Genomic DNA, 8,143 nt, shown 5'->3' on the forward strand with positions numbered 1-8,143 from the left:
GTCTTACAGCCTACTGCTTGTTGTCAAATCTGGAATATTTCTACTCTGTGTTTATCATTTATCTTTGGGTGTATGTCGTAGTCACAGTCGCAGTCGTAGTCGTAGTCATTGTCGTAATCGTTGTCGTCGTCAACAATCTGTCCCAAACACCTGCGATAATAGAAAAATGTTGTATTTTGACTGAATGTCAATTCAGGCAACGCGACAGTTTCTGACTCCTGCGCTGCCAGGACAATCATGATATGATGACTATGAATATTATTTATTTTTATTTTTATTTTTATTCCATTGCATGCCAAATGTATGTGTATAGTTTTGTATCAGTTTTCTTGATTGATTGAATTGCGAGTTTGCGTTTTATTCTGGTTTTTGTATTATTATTGTTAAACGGACGATTTACTTAATTGAAAATGAAATTGTATGCGATACGTAATTTAATCAATTGTTTGACATTTGAGAATTAGAATTATTATCATTATATTATTTTATATAATTATTCGCACATTTTAAATTGAGCAAAGACATATTAACCCATCAATTTTATCATCAAAATTGTTCTATTCTAAGTTATTGTAAAGTTTATCCTCTTCCATCTGCCCTTTGGGTGTCTGTCCACGATTCATTAAACGCAGCCAGCCTCCACTTCCCCCCATTGCTGCATCCCCTGATTGCGTTCCCCTTTTTGCATAAATTATCCACCCTGTCAACGGTTGTCTCCATGCTCTCCAGCATCATCACCCGAGAGGGGAGGTCAACCCAACCAACCAACTAACCAGGAAAGTCACTCTGCCTCCCCATCCCAGCAGTTTGCCACTTTATAAAGCTGGGGCGCTTCATTTGTTGCCACCCTCCCAAACGGCCACAGAAAGTGAGCAACAGCTGCACCCAACCAGCATTCGTTGCTGGTTGTCCGGAATCTAGCAAAAAAAAAACAAAAAAAATGTTCAAAAATTTATTAAAAGTAATCTGCATTGCAAATTAATTTTATTTTTTTCTTCTCTCTCCGTTTTTTGTTTCATACTCTCACAAATACTATCTATTTAAGTGCAGGCTAAAGCGAAATAAATTTTACGGGGGCATTTATTGCGCAGGAGTTGCAAGCATGCACAGCTTGCAACAAAGTAAACAATTTTTACATTTTTTTTCTTCTCCTTTTTCCTTATTGGCTAATAGCAATAGGATTTTTTCAAAATATCTCAACTCAAACTGTAAACAGAAAATATTATTTAGAAGCGATTCTAATTGCTTAAAAATTGAGATATATTTTATTTATCTATTTACAAGAGTATGACCTTGCAAAAAGTACTAATGTCTTTTTAAAAATTTTATTTTAATTTTCTTCTTTGACATTTTATTTGAATTATCCTTTTTTTATATTATAATACAAAGGAGGAAACCTCTTTATCCTTTTGTGTCCATCTCCTGCTCCAAATACTTGATATTTTGACTCGTCACTGAAAATGCCGTTTTAAGAAAAATGTAAGAATCAATTTGGAGAAAATAATTCTAAAAGTCAAAGAATAAATATGGTCTGTCTGTATATATACTCCGCGAAATTCAATTAAAAGCAATCGTGTTTATGGCATCTTTAATTCTATTTGATTTAAGGTTACAAATATCGAAACATTCAACAAATATTATCAGCTAATGATCGATTGATTTGAAAGAAAATGAAGTCAAGCCAGTATTAACGGAGGCATATTAAATGTGGCAAGAGAACACATGTCCTGGTCCCATGAGTGGCAAAATGTGGTATTTTCTGATGAGAAAACAATTTAATTTCGATGGTTAAAACGGTTTCAATTGTTACTGGCACTTTCAATGCTCAAAACTGTGGCGGTGCTTCACTCATGATCTGAAACGAAGTTTTGGTGAACTTTATGGAGCATCAACCAGATCTAAATGATTTATTCCAATACGATTATGCTAATAAAAACTTGTTGAATCGTTGTCAAATGTAATATTTTTAGTTATAATCAAATCTGGCGGCTGAACACATTATTAATATGTTATTTTCATGTCATTTCTAGATATTAACCTTAACCTCACTTAAAAAAAAAATACAAATTTAATTCCTTATTAATTTGGCGTGTATTTAAAACAGCTAGCAAAAACATTTTTTTTAATATTATTTTAAATTTTATAAGGAACAAATCGAGTGCCTTCAATTGAATTTCGCGTAGTGTATGTCTATAAAACACTTTTTTACATATATTACGTATCAGATAGTATAGAAAATCAAATATGATAAGATGCTTAGTGTCATATATACTTAAATTGTTTAAGCAATCATTAATCTGAGAATGTGCTCAGTTACTTATTACATTTACAAATTTGTTTAATTGTACACCTGCCTAATGAGGGACTATCTCTCCGTCCCTTTCTATCCCCTTGTAAGATTTATTATGCTGACTAGATGAAATGATAACTAGACGCGTACTATTATGCACTTTTCTGACTGAGAGAATAATTTGCTTTTGTGATTATGTCTAATGACATCGCGTGCCGGCCACAAAACTCAACTAAACCCATTTATTTTCTGCTAATAACTGTGGATTTTTTTTCGCTCATTCTCTTTCAATTGGTTCGCCGTTTTTCGCGTGTTTCTTTTTCCTTCTTTCTCTTTCTTGTTTTTGTAGTACATACGCAAATAATTGCGATTACTTTGCGTAGTTTTATTTATTTTTTTTTATGTTTGTTTGTTTATTGTGCTGTTGTATTTTGTTTATTGCTATTTACTTTTTGCACGTTCGCTTTATGTTGTTGTTGTTGTTTGTAATAGTATTTGAATTTATGTACTCTGTGTGTGTGTGTGTATTTTTTATACAATATGCGGTCTTACTATTTTTTACTTTTATTTTTGGCATTTCCATTAACTTTGCGATGGCTGTTTGACTTTGGCCCATTGTTGCTGCTTGTTATTTTTTATTTAATGATTTTTTATTGCTGTTTTTGTTAGTTGTTGTTGTTAGTCTGGTTTCTGGTCATAATTCATTTATCATTTCCTTTGCTGCAAGCAACAAATTTCCCATTTTATTACAATACAATATTTTATGCGTCAAAAAAGCGTATTCAAAATGTAGTTGTAATAATATAAATAACAATCTCATTGGAATAATAATGAAAGAAAAAAAAAAAACAACTTACATCATATTTATGTTTAAGCCATAATAATTAAAGAAAATATATCGAATGTGTACGAGAATTAATTTATTTATTGATCAAGAGATAAGAACGTAGCTGACAATATTCATTTTATTTGAAATATATTTTAAATCGTCGATTTGAATTTTTAATGCTTGACCTTTAATCAATCAGTTGATTGCTTTAATGAATGTTAAATTTAATAAACACTCAAAATTCAAATATAAATTCAAATCAATTCTATGTGAAACGGAGTTAATTATATGCAGAAAAAACATTAAATTTTGGTATCTGTGATATATATTCGATTTATCCAAAGATCAGTACATCATTTTTGATTGATCTATTGTATATTTTCAAAACCCGGAGTCCTTCATCTTAGCCACCTTTTAAGCTAATAGCCAACATTTATTTTATTCAATGAATAATAAAACAATTAAATTAAATTAAAATATAAAACAGCCAATAACTTTGCTGCACGCAACCCAAAAAATAAGAAACAAATGAAAAATATAAAGTGGATTTCGTTTCTAATTTGCTATCAACATTCAGAATTAATAAATTATTAAAAATTAATTAATTGTATTTTAAGTTAAGTGCTTACCCTTCTTCAAATGAAAGTACAAAAAGTTGTCCCTTCTTTTTTTTTACTAAATAAATGAATTTTATGATCAATATAAAAAAAAAATGTAAAAAAAAGCTAGTTGGAGTTTATATAAATTATAAGCTGTTCCAAATCGTATATACATAAAATTAATTAAGATATAGAACTTAAAGTTAAACCCAAAGAATGCCCAAATTTGAGTTATAATATCTGATTTTATAGTCACAGACAAAAGGTGTCTAAGCTTTTAATATGGCTTTTTGCGCAGTCCAAGTTGAAAGCTGTTTGTAAATGAGGCAATTAGTCTGTGCTATTCAAATATCTACGTAGATATATATGTATATATATACTAATGGATTTATATGTGTATGTATGTATGTGTGTATGTGTGTGTACATGTTTTACGTCTAAAACAATTCCCATTTTGAGTAAATTATTCATTAATTTCAAGTGCATTTGGTAACATTGATGCAACCCCAGTTGTGACTGTGGCACCCCGCCTCTCTCCCCTTCTCCAACAACACTCTCGGCGCGCTGTTAACTGCATTTGTATTAAATGCATTATTAACAACAACAACAACAACAACAGATAACAGAAATGGGGGAAAATACATTGACGATTGCTGTCGCTAATTAAAATGCAGTCAGGCATCATCTCAAATAGAATTCAAATGTTATTAAATATAAAATACAAAAACGACAGCAGCAAAAATCAAACAAATTAAAACCAATGCAAATCTATTGAAACGAATACGTTAAATACACACACACACACGCACACGAACACACCCACAAAGCAAAATGAAAAACAAATGAAATATATATGTATGTATGTATGTGTTCGGGTGGTGGTGTATAAGCAAACAAAATGTGAAACAATAATAAAAAACCCCTGACATCAAATACTCCCACTCCACTTCGTGCCGCTTCCCCCTCTTCGACAAATTCGCCTAATTAATTAGTTGCTGTGCGCTCTTTGCCATCGCCGTCGCCGTCGCCGTCGCCGTCTTTGCCGGTTCATCATTATTCCTCTCCTCGCATAGAATTATGCAAATCAAATTGAGAGCGCGCATTTGTCCTTGAAAATTAATGCGAGCTGCGCCCGCGCTCTGTTACGACTCTGCTCAGTGCAGGTGGGTAACCGAGCAGCGGTCGGAAGAGAGCATGAACAACAGAAGAAGAAAAAAAAACAAACAAAAATAAGCATGAGCGTGATATGCTCTCTTTTGTGTTTGCTTTGGGGGTATTTCGGGTCTCGATTGGCTGACAGCTATGCCCTCTCTTTCTCTCACTGTCTGTCTCTCCGTCTCTGCCGGCACAGCAACAACAACTCGAATAGTAACATAATGTGTGAGTTTGTTGTTTTTTTTCTCTTCGTCAAATATACATTTTAATTTATGTTTACCCGTTTGACTTAACCGTTTGAGAGCAAAGTGTTTCTTTTTATTATGATTACGTTGAGAGTGGATAAGTGAGGGAGTTAAGTAGTATTTTTGAATAACGTCTGCTCTTCCAGCATTTATGATTGTAAAAAAAAAATCAGTTTGTTCAAATATGTGTTTAATCAAATGAAAATTGAAACTGTTATTTCTGTGCACAATTTATTTGTGCAAAATCGAAAGTATTTCTAAAGCTCAAATAATTGTCTTTTCTTTACTCTTGAAATGTGTTATATATATATATATATATATATATATATATATAACTCTGCTTAGTATGATATCACATTCATTAGTCGATTATAACTCTATCGTAATGGAGTAAAAAGCCCCAAAAGACTACATATACATAAAATATGGATGGCAATTACTTAAACATGGTTAGACCGGGCCTAAAAAAAAAAACAGAACTGAGCATAGAATTGTCACATAAAGCTCGGAGTGTGTGTGTGTGTGTGTGTGTGTGTTGAGCTGTTGTGGTTAACGTTGGGCCTGGCAACAATTGTGGTCGCTTTAATGACTGACCAGCCGCATTTTAGTGTGTCTGTGTGTGGGTGCGTGTGTGTGTGTGTATGCGTGTGTACAGTTGCGCATAAAATAATAGCACCACTTTAACAAGAAATGTTTTCAAAGTTGTAAGTTTCAGCAACTTATGAATATGTTTTTAGAAGTGACAGAAGTGGCTTTAAAAGTGAAAAAGAAACAAATCATAATGCTATTCAACGATTTTAACTTACTTAAATTTATTGAAAATTAAACAATTAAATTTTATGAAGAACGTATAAAATGTTTAAAACAATTGTAAACAAATAAATAAAAAAAATATTTATGTATATTGAAAATAATTCCAAGAGCAGAACTAACTTGAATTTTAAATTTGCAATTGTTTTTCCATTTGAAAGAAAAAATATCGTAGTGGTGCTATTATTTTGTTCGCAACTGTATGTGTGTGTGTGTGTAAGTATGGTGTTTAGCTTGAAGCGCCACGCATTTTTGCGTGTGTCGCTTTGCAGGGACATCAGCACACAGCTGTTGTGGAATGTGGCATGAGGCATGTGTCCAGTGCGGTGGCCAGTGGAGTGTCGCTCAGCAGACCATTGCTCCTGTCGCCTTGCCTCGCTACGTGTTGCACGAAATGCCGTCGCTTGTCGCTTTAATTGCCACACGCATGACAGTTTTTAGAAAAAAAAAGAAAAACAACAACAACGATGCGGCAGCCGCACATTTTCTTTCGTAGTTTTTCCTGGGTGGGGGGCTGGTGGTGTTGGTGTTGGGGCTTGTTTAGGGCTGGTAATGCTTTTTGGGTGCTTGCGGGCATTTTAATGGCTGAAACGAAACTACGCTAATTGGTTGGTTGGTTGGCTGGCCGGGTTAGGACATAGGAATCAGAGAATCCTAGCATGATAATGGCATTAATGAATTGAATTGAGTGTGCAAAAGTAAACACTTCATTCATGTAGAAACTGATTAGATCGATTCTGCGAATTTATTTGATTAAAACGCGTCTCTATCTGTAGATGTGTTGTTGTTTTTACAAACAATATTCTAATTGTTGTATTTTATTATATTCTATTGAGATGTTTATTATTAGAGTATCCAACAATACTGAAATATTATATGAAATTATTATAATATTAGACAAAATCGTTTGTTTATGAACATTCAAACAGGAAGACAGGTAAACAGGCAATTGAACTTAGTAGAGGCAGCTGGTCTTCTAGTTGGCTAAAAACAGGAACGATTTAAGTAATTAAGAGGGAATCCTTGCAAACAGTTGGAATACTTACCGGTCTCTTGGCAGAACATTGTAGACAAAGAAGTCACCTAGCTGAAGTAGATAAAGTCATTAGCGAATTCTGCCGATTTTTTTTGATAAAATTAAAAATTGTATATTAATAATTCATTTTAATTTTTTAATGTTCAAAATATAATAAAATAAATCGAAATGAAATTAAGACTGCATTTGTTATAAATTCCCTTACGAAATACTTATAAAACAAATCAAATATCTTCATACATATTTACAAATATATCTATAAAACAGTATACAAGTGTTTTTTGCTTCTTCCAATCGCATTCGTAATTGACCCAAGACTGATGATTCTCTGGGGGCATTCAACCTTAGCGACCATTCCAAAAATAGCTATACAAATTTGTCGCTTTAATGTTATTCGTGTTATTTGAAGGGAGCAATAAACCTTATTAAAGAATGTCTGTGTGTGTATGTGTGGGTGTGGGTGGGTGGATGTTTCGTGCGTGTCCTGGCATTTGAACATGCAATGGAAACAACACGTTAGGCGAACAGTCTTCAAAAAATTAGTTGTTGTCTAAGTGACCCATTCACTTCGGAAACAAAACAAACGAGGTTCAAAGTGCCAAAGTCGATATCAAATAATAGATATATATATATATAGTTATATAAATAATAAATTAAATTATAAATATAAATAGTATAAATGTGTACCAAGTTTGTCTCAAACCGCGCCTTAAAATTGGATGCGCCAGCAAAGCAGCAAACGTTTTGTGTACTTTTTGCAAGCCATCTGGCAATATTTGTTTGTATTTCTAGCAACAAATTCGTTTCACTATTTTAATCGTTCGATAACACGACGCGCTCACCGACCGCATCCGTCCGTCCGTCTGTTTGTTTTCTACAAGCGATCACACTTAATCTCGCACGTCACAGGCGTCGTATACGTAATCAACGCACCATTGCAAGCAAACTCTTGACAGACTGGCGTCAAACTCATTTGACAACGAAGCAGCAGCAATACACTCTGTCTGATAATCGTCCCATCCTACTCCCACACACACAGAGTGTCATCAGCTTTGTCTTCTGCTTTTGCTTCTGCTTTTGCTTCTGCTTTTGCTTCTGCTCTTCTTTTGTTTTGTCCCCCATTGCTATACACTTAACATTTACTACTTAGTTGTTGTTGTTTGCGTTTTGTTTGCACTC

General features: G+C 33.4%; 1 long non-coding RNA gene across 1 annotated transcript; it reads right to left on the reverse strand.

Moving 5' to 3' along the window:
• Positions 1-6,849: 6,849 nt before the first annotated feature.
• LOC116805675 lies at positions 6,850-7,846 on the reverse strand. Its single transcript, XR_004365330.1, has 3 exons — positions 7,652-7,846; positions 6,975-7,015; positions 6,850-6,912 (listed from the first exon to the last, which is right to left on the reverse strand). It is a non-coding gene; the product is annotated as an uncharacterized LOC116805675 (long non-coding RNA).
• Positions 7,847-8,143: the final 297 nt, after the last annotated feature.

The sequence above is a fragment of the Drosophila grimshawi genome, unplaced genomic scaffold (assembly GCF_018153295.1).
Source record: "Drosophila grimshawi isolate 15287-2541.00 unplaced genomic scaffold, ASM1815329v1 contig_1377, whole genome shotgun sequence".
NCBI classification, from domain to species: Eukaryota; Metazoa; Arthropoda; class Insecta; order Diptera; family Drosophilidae; genus Drosophila; species Drosophila grimshawi.